General features: G+C 37.7%; 1 non-coding gene across 1 annotated transcript; it reads left to right on the top strand.

Moving 5' to 3' along the window:
* The first annotated feature begins 1321 nt into the window (after nt 1-1321).
* Nucleotides 1322-1428, top strand: LOC127109783 (small nucleolar RNA R71). Its single transcript, XR_007797035.1, has one exon. It is a non-coding gene; the product is annotated as a small nucleolar RNA R71 (small nucleolar RNA).
* Nucleotides 1429-19986: the final 18558 nt, after the last annotated feature.

Here is a 19986-nt window from a genome sequence, read left to right as displayed (position 1 = left end):
AATGCTGGCTCCTAGATCGCATAGAGCTTTGTCTATGACGAATTTTCCAATGACACAGCGTATGGAGAAACTACCTGGGTCTTTTAGTTTGGGAGGCATGTTATTCTGGATTATGGCGCTACACTCGGCAGTAAGTGTAATTGTTTCGTCATCCTCAATCTTTTTCTTATTGGATAGGATTTCCTTAAGAAATTTGACATATGAGGGCATTTGTGTGATGGCTTCTGTAAAGGGTATCGTAATGTTTAATTGCTTCAGAAGTTCAACAAATTTTCTAAATTGATTCGCAGTTTTAGAACTTTTGAGTGTTTGAGGATACGGAATGGGTGGTTTATACGGAGGTGGAGGCACATAAGGTTTCTCTTTCTCTTCGGCCTCCTGGGTATTATCTTCTGTTTCCTTTGGTTCATTCACCTGCTCAGTTGAGGTTTTATCTGGTTTTTGGTACATGGCAGGGTTTTGGAGTCTCGGATCTACGGGTCCGTCTACTTCTTTTCCACTTCTCAGTATAACGGCATTTGCATGTCCTTTTGGATTAGGTTGTGGTTGTCCAGGAAATGTTCCAGCTGGAGCGGTTGTAGATGCTTGATGTTGAGCCACTTGTGAAATCTATGTTTCAAGCATTTTAGTGTGGGTGGCTAAGGCGTCTACTTTGTTCGCTAGTTGTTTAAGTTGCTCGCTAGTATGTATGTTTTGGTTCAAGAAGTCTTTGTTTGTTTGAGCTTGGGTAGCTATGAAGCTTTCCATCATTAACTCGAGATTTAACTTCCTAGGCATGTTAGGAGCATTATTAGCTGGCTTTTGATATCCAGGCGGAGCAGCTGGTGCTTGGTCAGGTGCATACAGGGCATTGTTATTCTTATACGAGAAATTAGGATGGTTTTTCCAACCTGGGTTGTAGGTATTTGAATAGGGATTTCCTTATGTGTAGTTCACTTGATCGGTTGGGACTCGTGCTAATATTTGACATTCTTGTGCAGTGTGTCCAGGGTTTCCACATAACTCGCAGTTTGGAGTTACAGCAGTCACGGTGGCTGCGGGTGGTATGGTCAAGTTGTCTAATTTCTGAACAAGGGCATCTACCTTTGCATGAACATGGTCAAGGCTACTGATTTCGTACATTCCACCCTTTGTCTGGGACTTTTCCACTGGAGTTCGTTCACCTCCCCATTGGCAATGGTTTTGGGCCATGTTTTCAATGAGTTGATAGGCTTCGGTGTATGGCTTATCCATAAGTGCACCGCCCGCGGCAGCGTCTATTGTAAGTCTTGTATTATACAGAAGCCCATTATAGAATGTGTGAATGATCACCCGGTCTTCGAGACCGTGATGTGGACATATCCTTATCATGTCCTTGTATCTCTCCCACGCTTCGTAGAGAGATTCCACATCTTTTTGTCGAAATCCATTGATTTGAGCTCTCAGCATAGCAGTTTTGCTCGGCGGAAAGTATCGGGATAAGAAAATGTTCTTCAGTTCTTCCCATGTTGTAACGGAGTTGGATGGCAAGGATTGCAACCAAGCCCAAGCTCTGTCTCTTAGTGAGAAAGGAAAGAGGCGCAGTCTTATCGCATCTTGAGATACATCATTCACTTTTACAGTATCGGCGTACTGCACAAACTTGGTCAGGTGTTCATTAGGATCTTCTGTAGGATTTCCATCAAATTGATGTTGTTGGACGGCTGATAAGAGTGAGGGTTTCAGCTCGAAATCGTTTCGATTTATAGCGGGGGCAGCAATGCTGTTGTGAGGTTCTTGTTGAGACGAGGTAGCATAGAATTTAAGAGGACGATTCGGTGGTCCTTCTTCAGCCATGTTTGGTTTTTCTTCTGATTTAAGAGGAAAGGAGATATCGGGAATATCGTACTTTTGTTGATATTCGTGTATTCGGCGTCTTACGTATAAGAAACGCTCTAATTCAGGGATTGGTGGTGCTAAGTTATCGCCTTGTGAGCGAGTACTTGGCATGCAATCAGGGAAAGAAGGGAGAGAAGATTAGTTTTTGTTTTTACCTTAGTCTATACCGTGCAACGAAAGAATCGCACTATTATACTAAAACAGGTCCCTAGCAACGGCACCAAAAACTTGATGCTTGTAGTGGCTATATATAAAATATAGTATGTCGGGTACTTGACTGCAAGTGCACAGTCTAGTCGCTTTAGTTTTAAAAGATATTGATCCCACAGGGACCTATGGTCAAACTAGTGTTACTAACGTCACTATGTTTAGCTAAGGGAATTGATTAGTAGAAGTTCGGGGGTAATATAGTAAATCTAAGGGGAATTTTTGGTTTTAAGAAAGAATTAATGAAAGGAATCAGTATGCAGCGCATTAATTGTCAGGGATTCGATAAGTCACCGGTGAATAGTTTAAATGCCAAATATCTCTCAGTAGAAAATGTTATTTAAAAGACTTTATCTCACACTCTCGTGGTTGTTGATTTGGCCTATAACTTTAAGTCAAAATGTACGCTCTCGCTGTCCCATTTGAAGTCAAAATTACTTTTTGAAAATAAATAAGTTCTAATTGCTTTTAAAGTGCTCTCGCTGTTTTTAAACTCAATGCTTAATTTTTACTATCCAGCTTGAGCCTCACGCTCTCGCGATTGTTGGTTCTCACCTTAGTTGATTTCCCACTCTCGTGGCAAAACCGTATTAAATAGTTTTTCACGCTTTTGTGATAAAGTTAATTAAATTTAAATTAAATACTTCAGCCTAAAAGATTGTTTGAGAAAAAGGGTTTTCACCGGTTATTATTAAATCCCATCAAATTAAGTTGCTACATACCGATACCGGTAGTTTAGCCGGACATATTAAATAAGGCAAACACAAGGCATAAACAGATCAATATTGCTGCAAACATGCTTATAATAATAAATGGGCAATAACAATAATAATTCAATAAAAACCTGGAGATCAAAGTAACAGAGTATAGCGATTCTTGGAGTACTTGAGCAGTCCTCCACAAGTCGGTAGGCTTTGCTTCTTCAATACAAATTACTACTAAAATTAAATAAAGTGTAGTAGTTCCCCAGTGTAGGAAACTACTACTATGGTTAATTTGAAAACGGAAAGGAAAAAGGGAAACTCTAAAAAGAATGGCGAATAAAACAAGGCAACGAAAACAAGGTTGCTGGAAAGAAAATGCTAAAAGCTAGAAAGTTGTAAAACTAAACTGCAGAGTGTAAGTGTAAAAGCAGGCGTCCCCAATTTTTCCCATTCTGGTCCTTTATATAGTCTCCTCTAGGTCTTGGTGGTTGAGAAATTCAAGAGAGACTTGGTTTTGAGTGAGGAATCTGTGGGAATAAGTTTGTTGGAGGAGATTTAGGCACGTTTGGGTGTCTGTGGCTGACTGTTTCAAAGCGCATATTATGGCCACGTGACGCTCGTCATGGGCCTGTGACAATCGTCACAGTCTGGGTCATGACGAGTGTCATGAATCTGTGACGGTCGTCACATCAGCAAAATCTGCATAATCTGCTTTTCTGGTTTTTCTGTGCTTTTTCACCTGTTTCTTCTTCTTTTTCTTCCTTTTCTTCATTTTGCTCTTTAGTGCATGGAGATTTAGATACCTGCAAAAACAACACGAATACTTGCGCAATAATTGGGATATTAATCGAAATGGTGTGATCTTTGAGTGTAAATTAAGGCAATTATCTGATGTGTTTTCGTGTTATCAGTCGGTTTGACATACTTAAGTGCACCCTTTGTTTTAATAGATTCCAACGATGGTTTCAAATCTGTTGTTTTTGGATATGCAGTCTTCCTAAGTTGATCTTTAATGTGAAATTTCATGATGTCATAAGCTTTCATGTTTAATGTCATGTCTGAAACAAGCTCCCTCTCCTATGGAACAAGGCAACATATAATGGGATAATCGGCTAACTTGTCAATCAATGCATGGTTATGTATACCAAAAATCACATTAAATTTCCATGTGTCATCCACCATACAATATCCGTGAAATTTTAACTAACACTCACATTTTCTCTATCCAGTGTCATCTCGTTTCAACTCCCTAATATGTGGTTGGTATGTGCCACTCCTTTCGCATTTCATTGTTACAAATTCTTGTCTTTTATCCGAACCATTATCGGACCTTCCGATTACAATGCCAAACCCCAATTTCCTGACCTCCATACGGACCCATTGTAGCATATATTCATAAGCCATAAACTATTGTTTATTTCTAAATTATGGACAAACATATACCTCGACAACAACTGGTCGATCACATGGTTTAACATTATTCGATCTAACATAATCATTCACTTCATCCAGTTTAACATTGTGTTTCACTTCGTCTGGTTTAACATTCATCCTCTTAATAGTTTTGGGAAACTTATTCTGGTGCACCATATCAAATACAACAAATAACAGAAAAATAATATTTAAAATTCAAACTATTAGGCAAATCCGAAGATGCATATTTAGACCATACAAAACTTTGTTAGGAGATACACATTTATACTCGATTTTCATATTTCCAGCTCAAAAAACACATTAATGCAAGGAATGAAAGAAAATTGTTGGACAAGTGACTTCAAGCACAAGATGGAAGAAATTATGGTATTTAAAGTTTGCTATTACTTTTATACTTTTCTCGAATAAGATCGTGTTACTAGTTTCTTTGAGAGTAAATGGCAGCGGAAATAAAAACAAAATGATAAAAAGCATAAAATAAAGAGAGTAAGGGTTAGAGAGATTGTATCACAGAGTTATTCAGGTTTGGCTGAACATTGGCCTAGTTATGTGCCTAAGAGATCTTCTTGAGATTTTGACTAAAGCTTTGAGCTTTTATAGGTTATGCCCACGAACCTTTTGATACAAGTTGATCTTTACAATGGCTTATACCCAACCAAATAATAAGCTTTTACCAAAGCTAAAATAATAATCAAAATAGAGATTTTTTAGGCTGATCTCAAGAGCCAAACAGAGATTTTAAGATTGGTTAATCTCAAGAATCAAACTCTATTATTCAAGAGTATCACACTCTTAAAAGTAATCACAATGGCACTTCACTCAAACAATTTATTCCTCACAAGTAGTGTTCACTCAAAAACACCAATGCAACTTTAAGTGAAGAAACAAATTTATAAGGAGAGAAGAAGAAAAATAGAGAGATGAATTCCAAAAAAAGATGTAAAACTTAGGGAATTGGTGTGAAATGAAAATGATGCGGCCCTTCTTCATATATGAGAAGGAAAAACCATAAAAAGAAATGATCCATGGGCCAAATTAATAATATAATTAATTGGGATAATGCTCTAATTGATTATACAACTCATTTTTAATCAATTAACAAGCCCATCATGGAAAGTTTGGATATGGAGTTGTTACCAATCATTATGACATTGTCCTAATCGATTGGTTAATCTTTTAGGCCTCTTCCAATAGATTGGCTTAAGGTCATAATCGACTGGGTAGTACAAAAATATCTCACAATCAATTTTTTAAGGTTCCAATTGATTGATTAGTTCAAAAATACTTCAAAAAGAATGATGGCGGTATCTTAATCACTTTGCTCAAATTTTCAAACATTTTAAAGATGTGTTAGGTATGATATGTAGTGATTGGTTGCATTTTGGAAAAACAAGTATTATTTTCAGATGTTGAACAAGATGTCCTGACATGTTGGTTCAACATTGGAGTGCGGCCTATTTTAGTATCTTGTGAGATTTGTTTCCTTTTATGGTATATTTGAAGATACTCTAGAGATTTAGTTCATGAAATATGTAGAGTGTTTTTTAAAAAGCAAAAGACTTTTTTTCCTTGACTTGTTTACAAATTAAAGATGTCAAAACATTTTAGAAAACATATGATCTGATTGAAATCAAATATGCAGAAGATTGTGCAGAGTCCTTGGATCTGATGTGAATCAAGCTCGAAGGCCATGTCATTCAAATGTTATATATAGATTGTTACCAAACCTAAGTAGGTATCGAAGCAGTGTTGAAGTTTGTCTAAGTTAGGGTTTCGTGTCTTTGTATTATGTGAGCCATTCGAGTATCTCCTTGATACTTGAATTGGACTTGGTTCATTGAGTTGTAATTGTGAATCCCTCATAAGCTTTTAAGCAAGAGCGGATTGTGTTTTTCTGTTATAAGTTGTTGTATGGTTTAAGGGAAATGAGATGGGTCTCATATCTAGGAAAGTCTTAGATAGAAACGTCCATATGTAGATATTAGGTGAGAAGTATGTAAAACATGAGGTTGTTCAAAACTTCAAACTAATTCTGTGATAATGGATTTCCTTCCTGGCTTGGTAGCCCTCAGATGTAGGTGACATTGCACTAAACTGGGTTAACAACTGATTGTGTTATTTCCTATCGTGTTGTTATTTAAATCCTAATATTGTTCATGGTGTGATAATATGTTGACCCTAGTATCGTGACATCGTATACAACATCCAGGATCTGCATACCAGAATTTCTAAATACTTTATGGATAAAAAATAGGTTTCAAGTGTGAGTGTGTGTGTGTGTGTGTGTGTGAGAGAGAGAGAGAGAGAGAGAGAGTGCGTGTGAAAAAGGGAGAGAGTGTATGTGTGTATGTGTGTGTATGTGGGTGTGTATGTGTGTGTGTGAGAGAGAGGGAGAGAGAGAAGAGAGAGAGAGAGAGAGAGAGAGAGAGAGAGAGAGAGAGAGAGAGAGAGAGTTGCCTTAGTATCTTAGGAGTTACTTCCCTATTTTTACAAAACTCTGGTCACATAGACAGACACGAACGTGCGAGCTTTCATACTTTATATCTTTCACAACTTTAAGACCTTCAAGATTCTTTACTAGATACATTGGTCATTTAAGTACTTCAATGAATTCTTAATTCTCCTACTAGATGAGACTTAAGATCTCCTTAAGTTTAGTCACCATCATTAGAGAGTTACCACCTACTTTACTGACTTCAACTGTCATTAGTGTTATCGTTATCAAGACTATAGGAAATTTATCAGTGCGATTATCAACTTCATACATGCAAGCACATAGATCCATATTCTCCTCATTTTTTAAGATGACAACACATCTTAAACAAATATGGTTCATCCCATAAGTAGTAATTAACCTCTCTATAAAAATGTTTCTTTTGTTTCCAAATGTAGTCTTCATGGACATTCTTTGTAGCTTTATAGTTGGTCATATCAAGAAACCAAATTCTTTCGTTGATTATCATCAAGTGATCATCAGGAAATTCTTTAGTGATATTCTTTTCCTTCTTACTCACTTCACTATTATCCAACCTTGAGAGGTGATCAATTACTAAATTTTCCACACCCATTTTATCTTTGATTTCCATATCAAATTCTTGCAACAACAATATCCATTTGAGCAATCTCGATTTATATCTTTTTTGGTGAACAAATATTTTAATGATGCATGATGTGTGAAAATAACAACTTCGGAACCAATTATAAGAACGGCATTTTTCTAGTGCAAATACCACTATTAGTGACTTTTTTTCAGTGGTAGTGTAATTCACCTTGTTTTCATTTAAAACGTTTCTAGCATAATAGATTGCATGAAAACATTTCTCAAGATGTTGGCCAAGAATTGTTCCTACTGCATAATCATTTGCATCACACATAATTTCAAAGGGAAGTTCATAATTCGGAGGGACGACTACAGGTGGAATGATCAACTTTTCTTTGATAACAAAAAAAGAATTCAAACAATCATCATCAAACTCAAAATCATTTTCTTTCACTAGGAGGTTGCAGAAAGGTTTTACAATCTTTCGGAAGTCTTTTATGAAACGTCATTAAAACAGGTGTGTCCTAAGAAAATTCTCACTCCTTTCACATTTATGGAAGGGGATAACTATTCAATTATATTTATTTTATCGGGATCTACCTCAACACTTTTTAAAGATATTTTGTGTCCTAAATCAATACCTTTGGTAGTATAAAATGACATTTTCCTAATTTAAAACTAGTTCCATTTCAACACATCTCTTTAAAACAATATTAAGGCAATTAAGACAATTATAAAAAATAATAATAAATACTAAAAAGTCATCCATAAATACCTCAATGGGGTTTTCATGCATATAATAAAACATGGAAAACGCACACCTTTGAAAAGTAGTCGGAGCATTGCATAAACCAAAGAGCATCATGCGATAAGAAAAAACTCCAAATGGGCAAGTAAAAGAGGTATTTTCTTAATCAACAGGATCTATAACAAATTGATTATACTACAAATAACTATCTAAGAAACAATAGTAAGCTTGACCTTCTAACCTTTCCAACGTCTTATCCATGAAAGGTAACATAAAATGATCTTTCCTCGTAACCTGATTTAACCTGCGATAGTCAATATACATGTGCCACCCAATAACTATGCGAGTTATAATCAAATTGTTTTTTTATTCAGACCGACAATCATACCTCCCTCCTTTGGAACTACATGAACCAGACTCACCCAAAAACTATTAGAAATAAGATATATCATACACGTTTCGAGTAACTTGAGCACTTCCTTTCTAGACACTTCTTTCAGGGTCAAATTTAGTCTTCACTAAGGTTAAACTACATGTTTGAGTTCTTCCTCCAACTTGATCATGTGTGTCACTACACGAAAAATACAGAGTCGCCATTGGTTTTTATTTATTCCAAAGGAAAGGGAAAATATCGAGAAAACCACAAAATATGGTCATCGCAACCACGAACAGGTTCGGAAGTCGGTTATGCAAGGGGAAGGTATTAGCACCCCTCACATCCATGGTACTTCATGGGAACCATCTAGGATGTTCGCGCTTATGTGGATGTTGTTTATCGAATGCTTGCTTGCCAAAGGTTTGCGGAATGGAGGTAGATTTTAAATTAGTGTGCTCTCCAAGGATTGGATCCTCGTGCCTACGTATGCCCACTTGTTGAAGTGAGAAATCAGAGCCTTCATAGTTCGTGGGTTTGAAAATGTTTGTTTGTTTTGTTGATTTTATTACCTTGAAGAAGGGTTTTCGAGTGTGTCGCCCTAAGGCTCAAACAAAAGGTTTTAATGTGTTGAGTTGTTTTTATGTTTTTGAGAAAGTGTTATTGATTTCGGATTGCACTAAAGACAATGGATAAAGGTGAATACTTCCAACGATCAAGCCAAACGTCTTGTGTTCGAAGCATTCAGAATGAGTGTAGAAAAGCTTCAGTCTCATCACTTCTTTATCGCTTAAGGCTCGTCACGTACGATCCTAATCGCCATTTATTATATTTTTTAATTTGATTTAGAAAAGAGACCACTTGACGTTGGATCAAAGGTTTGTTTATTGAGTTTGATTTGAGAAAGAGACTGCTTGACGTTGGATCAAGGGTTTGATTATTGATTTTGAATGGGTGAACGTTCCTAATGCCTAAGGAGCCTACTAACAAGCAATAAAAGAAAGCAAGTAAATGCGTACATCGGAAAGGGGAGGGGGTACATGTAAAGTACAAGGGAGTGTTGGAAGTAAAAGGTCTCATTGTCAGGTAGCCCAAGAGAGAGTCATGTGTGTGCAAGCGTGTCCTAAACTAGAAAGCACATAAAAGATTACAATTTGTCTTGGATCTTGAATGCTCCGTCCATGTTCGGGTTGAATATTTGTCCAAGGTCTTTTGCAAGGGGTCTAACAACAATCTTTAAGTCCATTCCAATGTCCATTACATGTTTGAGAATTATCTTTTTTCTATTTTTAAAGTCTTATCCGTTTTTAGTCATTTTTTAGATGAGATGAATGAAGAATGTACAATGATGTAGCAAAAGGAATATAAAATAAAAATTAAAGTGCATAAGGTAAATGACAAAAAATAAAATATTAGGAGCGGAAATTAAAATGCAAGTAAAAGTTATAGATTAATTGTGAAATTTAAATGTTAGATGTTAATGGTTAGATGTTAGATGTTAGATCAAAGTAGAAATTATATTCAAGAAAACCATTATCCAACTATCAACTCTAAAATATAAATCAATTCTAAAATCAACATTAAATGAAAATTCTAGCATTCAAAACAATTATCAAATAAAATTCTACAATTAAAAACAATTATCAAATTCTAAAATATTAACAAAATAAAATCCTAAAATATCAACAAAATATTTCTAGAAATGAATCAAAAATAATTCTAAAATTACAATAATTATCAAGAGTAATTCTACCAGTAAACTACCAATTATCAAATCAATTCTATGATTAAAAATCACTATCCGAATTAACAAACAACAATTAGAAAAATTATTATTCTGGCTATCACATGATTAATCTAATTGACAAAATAATCAAATTAAAGTTCTAATATCCAATTAATTAACAAACAGAAATGGGCCTAAAATAAATTCCCAAGCCCACACAGGAGGGGGTGTAGCCAGAATATGGAGTGTGGAGGGGAATTAGGGGAGATTGGGCCTAAAGCCCAAACTGTCCCTCACGCTGCAACAATGGGAACGTAATTCCCAAACCAAACATTTCTGCAAAACACGAATGACATATATCTCTCACTCTCAAACACAAACGCGGTTTCAGATCCGCTTCTATCACTAGCCGGTGAATGAACCTCCGCCGCGTCGACGTTCATCATCATCGGTGGCGGTGGAACGCTAAACACAGAAAAACTACACTCCAACTCCACACTCCACACTCCATGTGCTTCACACCTAAATCCAACGAAACGCCAACGCGCGACACTTACCTGTGGTGAAGACTGTTGGTGTAAGCCCTAAAGGCTAATACTTTTGGTACTTGTATCGAATTATTTATTAATTAATAAAAGGCTTTTTCTTTATTATGTTTGATTAATAAAGTCCCTAGAATAGCTAGTCCGTTTAATGTATCAAGTATGACTTAATCATGAGATCACATTAAACATAAGGACACTATTCTTAAAGTATCCGTAGTCGAGCTTTATTGTGAAGTGGGATAACATTAAAGCATTAAGACTATTATGTTTGTAGACTGATGATCACATCTCATGGATCATGGATAAAGAGTTATCAAGTCTTAAACATAGGTATGAATATTAAGAGTAATATTTATACCGGATTGACCCGCTATGAGAATACTATATAGAAAGTTATGCAAAGTGTCATAAGTTATTCTCATGGTGATAATGGTGTATACCACTCTTCGACCTGAAACCACTATGGATCTTAGATGTAGAGTCGAGTGCTTTATTGCTGATCCAACATTGTCCATAACTGGATAACCATAAAGATAGTTGATGGGTACTCCACAAAGCATGCTGAGGGACATGAGTGACCTAGATGGAATTTGCCCATCCTGTGTAACAGGATAAATGTCTATGGGCCCAATATTGAACTGGACAAGGATGACACGGTCTATACCTTGTGTTCAATATAAACATAAGGGCAAAGGGGTAATTATACACATAATTATTATCACAAGAGGTTTTGTCAGATCACATGACATTTTCGTGACTTGGGTAGCAGTGATATGTTGCTAGATACCGCTCACTGTTTATTATGTTAAATGCATGATTTAATATAATTGCCAACGTCGCGAAAACCTACAGGGTCACACACAAAGGATGGATTGATGAGAGATAGAGTAACTAAGGAACATCGTAAGGTACGGCGTACTTAAGTAGAATACGAAATATGGTAAGATACCAAATACTTAAGTGATTTTGGCATATTATAAGATATGGGCCAAAATACAATTAAGTGAGCTTTTAGCTTGAAGCCCACACAAGTGGTTCTATAAATAGAACCCTTGGGTAGAAGCATTGTCACTCAGACTCAACTTAAGTGAAGACTTGGAATTTCGTTTCCCTTTCTCTCTCTCACTCAAAGCCTTCATTCGTACCAGCTAGCACTGAGATTGAAGGAACCCGTTCGTGTGAACTGAGTAGAGACGTTGTCATCGTTCAACGTTCGTGATCGCTCCGTGGATTTGTATCCAAGGTTTTGATCGTTACAAGAGATCTGCACCAAAAGTTCGAATCGCCACAAGAGGTAACGATTCTATCACTGATCATGCCCATTTGTAAGGATCACTAAATGGAGAATTTTTTAAATTCCGTTGCGCCTTGGATGACAATTCTCCTTCAAAGACGACGTCGGATCTCGAACGATCAATGATTTGTAACGAACCAAGGAAATCGCGGTGAGGTCGGAATGATGTTGCGATCCGCGCACGGCGGCAGACGATTACGAAACGATTCTGTTATGCAGGGAGATGAGGATGAAGGATGAACAGAAGGCGAGAGGGAAATGGAGAGTGAGAAGAAGATTGAAGGTGACGAGATGAGTTTGGTATGGTGTTGGAGGGAATCGCGGTGGCAGCGTCGGTGATGGGAGATTCTGCAGAATGGGGTACAATCGCGCGGGGGCCAAAAACTCAATTGGGAAACACCTCTACTTATAGAATTACGAATGAGTTTGTTTGGACGTTTTTTCAATCTTCTTCGTCATTTCGTACTATTTTTGTTTTCATTTTGGATCAACTTTTGATTATAGCTCGCTTCTTTCAATTTCCGCTTTCTAATTTCGCTCGCGCAGCTGGCTTGCAGCTGGTTTTCGCTTTGGCTTGTGCGTAAGTTGCTTGTACTGTTGCGTTTTACAGCAGCTTGTACTGCTGCATTTTTGGGTGCGGCTTCCGTTAGCCGTGTTCTACTGCTAGCTGTGGCTGCGGCAGTTTTCGTTCATGGGCTTTTGAAATTGTTTTTGGAGTTTTGCAACATCTTTCTGCTATGTATGCTTTGGTTAAGGTTGAAAAAATTTGAAGATAAATGGTTCTAGATATGTGAGCTTTTTGGAATGGCTTATTGCCGCTTGTTCACTTTCGTTGTTTATGCCTCACTTCTTGGTGGCCTTCTTTTCCAATTGTATCTTCAATTCCAATAATACATTCTGCCTGTTGTATTCACTTTCTTTTAATTGGCTTAATAAATTTGGACAATGGTTTGGTTTGTGGTAATTGGACATATGGATCTAGAAATTGAACATTTGGATTTGGATACGGATTATGTTGTAAAATGGATAATGAATTTGAATTGGGTTGGATATGGGATAAAATATGGAACTGGTTTATTGAAAATGGATTGGGCTCTTATGAATTGGATAATTGGATTATGAATTTTTAACAACCGTGGCCTATCAAGAAAGTTCTAAAAATGTTTAAATTTAAATCGAAATCGAAAACTCAATTTTACACGATGCAATGACTTCTAACACTAATAATAATAATAAAATCTCAAAATCAATCCTATCTTCAACAATTAATTTTGTATTAAAATCAAATTGAACTTTAAAACAATGCAATTCCTAGAATTAATTTGAAAAAAAAAGGATAAAATGATTTCTAAATTCAAATTTAAATTTCAAAGGTCAAATTTAACCTCAAAAATCAATTTAAACTTCAAAAATTTACTTGAAGTCAAAATCAACTCGAAGCTAAAATCAATTCGGAGAAACATCAATTTGAAAAACTATTATGACACAACGATGAATGTAATGACAACATGCAATGCACTGATGAATCCAAATGACAAAACTTGTAAATCAGATTACACCACAGTTGAATGAAATGAATGAATATATGCAATAAGAAACATGTCACCAAGAATCAAATGGCTGTTTTTAGAAATGAATATGGATCCAAGGATAAAATGAGGTATGAAACCACATGGACACCTGATTGACAAAGTACCTGGAAGCTCCTAATGATCAAGGCATGATCATGCTTGATCAGCTGCCTCAAAACCAAGCAATTTACCAAGCAAATGAAATTTTTCACCAACGTTATAAACCAAGGGATTAGGTTTTTATTTCTTGATCCTTCCCAAATTATGGACGAACCAATATATCTACAGGATGTAAGTACATGCCATGAACTCAAGTCCCATATCTCCTTGTGTCAAACCATGCTCATGCAGTTGAAATGAATGCTTATGATGATATGCACATGTTCATGATTAGTGACCTATATGATCAATGTGAATGGCAGGGTGAATTTTGGGGTATGACAGATGCCCCTATTTAATCTTCTCGGACCTGAGTTTACGGATAGCGACGGCGTCCGGACAATCAAGGTGGGAGGGTATTAAATACTATAATATCGGAAAATTTACACATCATGAACAAATGGCATGTAATGTGAAGATAGGTCGCAAGAAAGTATTTACTGGGATGTGGGATGAACACACTAGTCTTTGCGCAAGGCAGCTGCTGAGAATTGAACAATTATTTGGTAGATGGATATTTATGAGGGGTTAGATATGCATGACATATGCAATATGCTAATGCAAAATGATTGATTATTTTTTCGTCTTTCTCTTAGCTCTACTCCTTTTTCTCTTATTTTCCATTCATTTTTTTGTTTTCATCTCCTTTTCATTCTTTTCTTCTTTCTTTTCTACTTTCTTTTCTTTTCTTGCCTCCTCTGTCATGTTCTGGCATGTAACAGGTGATTGATGTATTCCTGCAGGATTCCACGAGGGTAAACGAGGTGTCTTGCTGGGGATATACGATTTTCTTGCACAACAGGTAACAACGGCTCCCCTGTACCAGAAAAAGGTTTTATCCACGGAAGGTTAAGAATGAGAGTGAGGTCCATACAAACGAGTGAGGGATACCAACACAAATGAATATCGAAAGGGGTTTAACAACACGGACGAACGTTGCAGAAAGGTTAACACGGACGGATGAATCACTTCAATACAGTTAAGTATCGAAAAGAGGTACCAATAAGGACGAGTGTGGATGCTCAATACGGACGAGTATTGCAAATCGAAGTAACAACACGAACGAGTGTTGAAGACTAATACAGACGAGTATTGTGAAAGAGATGATCAACATGGACGAGTGTTGAAGATCAATACAGACAAATACTGAAACAGAGTGTCAACACAGGCGAGTGAAAGAATTCAATACGGACGAGTATCGAAAAGAGGTACCAACATGACCGAGTGTTAAGGGTCACTACAGACGATTATTCAGAAAGAGAGCATCAACACGGACGAGTGTAAGGAAGGAAGGACCAACACGGACGAGTGACGAAGATTAGTACAAACGAGTATTGAAACGAGAAGGTGTCAACACGGACGAGTGCTGAAGATCAATACGGACGCGTATTGAAAAAGAAATGGTACCAACACGGACGAGTGTTAAAGATCAATACGGATGAGTATTGAAAAAGAATGGTATCAACACGGATGAATGTTGAAGATCAATACGGATGAGTATTGAAAGAAGGTAACAACACTGACGAGTGTTGGAGATCAATACGGACGAGTATTGAAGGAAAAGGGTTAACACGGATGAGTGTTGAAGATCAATACGGACGAGTATTGAAAAAGAAGGTAATAACACGGACGGGTGTTGGAGATCAATATGGACGAGTATTGAAGGAAAAGGGTTAACACGGATGAGTGTTGAATATCAATACGGATGAGTATTGAAAAAGAAGGTAACAACACAAACAAGTGTTGGAGATCGATACAGACGGGTATTGAAAAAGAATTGTATCAACACGGACGAATTTTGCAGATCAATACGGACGAGTATTGAAAGAAGGTAACAACATGGACGAGTGTTGAAGATCAATACGAACGAGTATTGAAAGAAATGATCAACACATACGAGTGTTGGAGATCAATACGGGCGAGTATTGAAAATCAAATGATTAACACATACGAGTGTTTAAGATCAATACGAACGAGTATTGAAAGAAGGTAACAACATGAACGAGTGTTGAAGATCAATACGGACGAGTACTGAAAAAGACGGTAACAACACGGACGAGCATTGACAAAGAAATGATTAACACGGACGGGTGTTAAAGATCAATACAGACGAGTATTGAAATATGGTAACAACACGGACGAGTGTTGCAAATCAATACGGACGAGTATCGAAAAAGATGGTAACAACACGGACGAGTGTTGGAGGTTAACACGGACGAGCATTGACAAAGAAATGATTAACACGGACGGGTGTTGAAGATCAATACGGACGAGTATTGAAATACGGTAACAACACGGATGAGTGTTGGGGATCAATACGGACAAGTATTGAAAATCAAATGATTAACATGGACAGGTGTTGAAGATCAATACGGACAAGTATCGAAAATTAAGGCAACAACACAGACGAGTGTTAGAGATCAATACAGACGAGTATCGAAAGAAATGATTAACACTGACGAGTATTGGAAATCAATACGGACGAGTATTGACAAAGAAATGATTAACACGGACGAGTATTAGGAATCAATACGGACGAGTATTGACAAAGAAGGTTAACACAGACGAGTGTTGAAGATCAATACGGGCGAGTATCGAAACAGAGTATCAACACGGACGAGTGTTGGAAAAAGGATCAACACGAACGAGTGTTGGAAAAGATTGCAGAAAAATGGGTTAACACGGACGAGTGTTGCAATTCAATACGGACGAGTATTGAAGATCAATACAGACGTGTATTAAAAAAAGAAAGGATTAACACATACGAGTGTCAAGAGTGGAGACTTCCCTAGGGATCAACACGGACGGGTATTGAAATACGAAAAGGGGGCATCTCAGGCAAAAGTCAGGGGACTACTTACGAAAGGTAAGTGATTGGTTGAAAATCCCAAGGTATTTGCAAAAGGCAACCCAAGGGAGAGTTTCGAAAAACATGCGGGGAATACCACTCGAGGGTTCCAGGAGATTGTTCGCAATTGGGGAGGAAGAATGTCTCAACGGAGGATTCTTTTACGCTTTCGAGAAAGACTTTTATGTAGTTATGCATGTTTATTTTGCAAGGTGTAATGCTCCACCTTAATGGAATATGTTACGCGCTTTATGATGTAATGCAATGTAATGAATGATTGATTATGCAATGTTGATGCGTGGTCAGGCTTTTGGTTAGACGGTGTGGTAGGAAATGTCTGGAGATTGAGAACATTGGGTACCAGTAACCACTGGGTTTATTAATTAAGATCAGTGTTCTTTGTTGGAGGGTTTAGGGGATGTGTTTAGCGTGACTCCCTGACATTCATCTCGAACTTAGAAGTCTCTTATACACCATGGTTCTTGCTCTAAACAACCTCAAAAGTACAGAAAGGGTCTTCCTTCTTTAGTCAGCCATGCCCCAGTTTGTTGGGAATCTGCATGTATTGCCCCAGTCACCAGTTACGAAGTCGCTTTGTCATGATAACTATCTCGATCTGACCTGCCCTAGTATCTTGGAACTATATACCTCTGATTAACTATCTCTGAGAGATTGATTTCTTGGATTCCTGAGGTAGCTTTCCCCAATGTAGGTCTTCGAATGAGCTTCTGCCTCTGCTGGCCGATTTCTGAGGGAATGCCATTGACTAATGTCTTATAGAGATTTGTCGAATCTCAATGTAACTTCCTTAGATCAATTGATTGGTAGAGATTCATCAACGAGATTGCTTCAGATTGACCTAAAATTGAAGTGTTTGTCTTTTCTGTTCAATGGAGTTCTTTAGACATTATGCTTTTTGATATAATCACACGAAGTGGTCGGTCGCTGCTCAATGGAGTCTCAGGAGTTCAACACTTATTAGGATCAATCAAAATAAATTACCCCTGCTCAATGGAGTTCTCAGGCGTTTGGTCTTCTGATGTGATCAACTGAGTGGTTCGCTCCTTGACTATCTGATCTTTGGAGGGATTCGCCGAATCTCGACCTAACTGTCTTAGACTAACTGAATCTTGTAGAGATTTCTCGACGTGACTGCCTCTGATCGACGGGGTCTCGAAGCGGTTTATCTTTTTATTCAAAAGAGTCTTCAGACGTTCTGATTGATGTGATCAAAAGAGAAGTGGCTTGCCCCTGCTCAACGGAGGTCTCATGCATTCTACACCTTTGAATCATCAAGTTCCTCAATTCACGTTCATTGTGGCAGATCCCTTGATGTCAGATGCTTACTCATGAGTAAGACAAGTTCATTTTTGGAAATGATAATACAATGTCATTTTTATGCAGTTTTGAAATCCAAACATGCTCACTGAAATTCTGACATTTAATGAATGCATCATTGATAACGAATGTCACATATCAATATCAACACATATGAGTAAATTGATGAGGAGTCAGTTTTAACACGATCGTTCTGACTATAGTACGCCTTCGAAATAAACCTTTGCTTCAATTAGGTCTTTTGAGGGTTGTAACGTGGTCTGGTTCACGGTTTAAGAAAGAAAGGATACAAGGCTCGAACCCATCCTAACCCACCCGCTCTTCGTGATGTTCTCCAATCCTACGTTCAGCTAGTTTGAAACAAGCACTCTTTTTCCAAAAGGGATTTGAGAGTAAAAAGGAACCCACGAGGTTTTCGGTGTGGCAGTCACCCTGCTTTTGTTTGGTTTGTAGCCACACGAATTTGTTCTAGCTGAGGATTTTCTTTTGACTCCTCTTATGCAGATTTTTTTTTATTTCCCTACTTTTGCTGGATTAGTTCAGATTTACAATCCACAGGGATGCCCTAATTTTTGCCTAAGTCACTCGTTTTCGAGTTTTCGACTTAGCGGGCTTCATCCTTTTTTGATTTCTGATTTTTTTGTTTTTCCTGTTTCTTTTTGTTTCGAAATAAATCGTGTGACATCTATCTGTTTGATTGGAATGGGTTATGACCGCCTCGTGGCTCTGTGGGTGAGGGATAACTGTTTGAAATTTGGTGGTTTCCGACCTCTTGTGAGGGATAAGATATGGTTGATCCTCAGATAGGACACTCCTCTTCTGAAGTTTGAACGCTTGGTCAAACTAACTGACGACTACCCTGCCCCGGTTTGAGATTGAGGGTTTTATATTTAGAAAGAAACTCCTACTCCTTTGCTCAAAGGGGTTGACTAGGGATTATCTTCCTTATACCTCCGGTGTTTGGGATTTGAAACAATACCTTACATCATCAGCAAGGTTTTATTCAAAAGCGTACGAGCAGTGATTTCGTGTTTTTAATTTCATCATCCTCCTCTTAAAATCAACATTTGAACATTGATAAGATAAAGTATGAGTGGACACAAATGGATTTATTCAAAATATGCATATTCATTTCAATGTCATTATTATTCGAAAATAAATAAGTTTGTTACAAATGAATGCTACAAATGACAATCAAGAAAATCACACATGAACATGTCTTAACCAAACTAATGACTATGGGCATCCTCGGCCTTATTCAGATCCTCATATTGGAATTATTAGGCTGACAGCAGATATCACGACCATCTTCAAGGAGACCCTTCTCAAACTCTTCTCATAGGCGCAAACTCTTCAAATCTACCCCAGTTTCCATTTACATTGATCATGGCATTGCAGATGTGCCCTCTTGTGGAGGCATGGGATTGTTCACTATATTCAGGCCTTGCGGTGTGAACATAATAACCCTTGAATCAATCAAGTTTTGTACCTTGTACTTGAGGCTCTTACAATCTTCGATTGAGTGTCCAGGTGTCCTAGAATGGTACTCACAATTGACATTCATGTCATAATCTGGAGGAAGAGGTGTTGGAGGGGCCTTAGCTTCCCTCAGCTGCACCAATGAGCTATTAAGCAATAGAGGAAGGAGTCGACCATACGACATGGGCACTGGATCAAACTGCTTTGGAGGCCTTCTTGGTCCTTGTCTTCTTTGTTGAGCGAAGTTCCATTGCTGATTTGGATACTGGTTCGGCACAGGGGTCCTTTGCCTTGGTCGGGGAATAGGAAATGGCCGCTGATATGGAGCTTTTGGAGGTTCAGGATGTGGATGAAATCCACGAGGCTGCTCTTGAGGTGGAAGGGGGTCAGGCATGTTTACCGGGGTGACCGCTTCTGGTACAACAGTTGGCACAGGATTGCCTTCCTTCCTCAGCATCGACTGCAGGATCTCCATGATTAGACTCATCTGAGTCTTCAGTCGGTTGATTTTAACCTTCATTGCCTCTTGATTTCTTCGTAGTTCTTCCATGGTAATCCGCGATATGCTTCTAGTTCAAGACAGATATCGGGCAATCAACTTTGTTGGAAGTGGTTTGTCTGATAAAAGGCCAAGTGATAGTGAGATTGGTCTCATGAAATGCA

The sequence above is a fragment of the Lathyrus oleraceus genome, chromosome 7 (assembly GCF_024323335.1).
Source record: "Lathyrus oleraceus cultivar Zhongwan6 chromosome 7, CAAS_Psat_ZW6_1.0, whole genome shotgun sequence".
Classification (NCBI taxonomy): Eukaryota; Viridiplantae; Streptophyta; class Magnoliopsida; order Fabales; family Fabaceae; genus Lathyrus; species Lathyrus oleraceus.
This window is presented reverse-complemented; position numbering and strand designations above follow the sequence as displayed.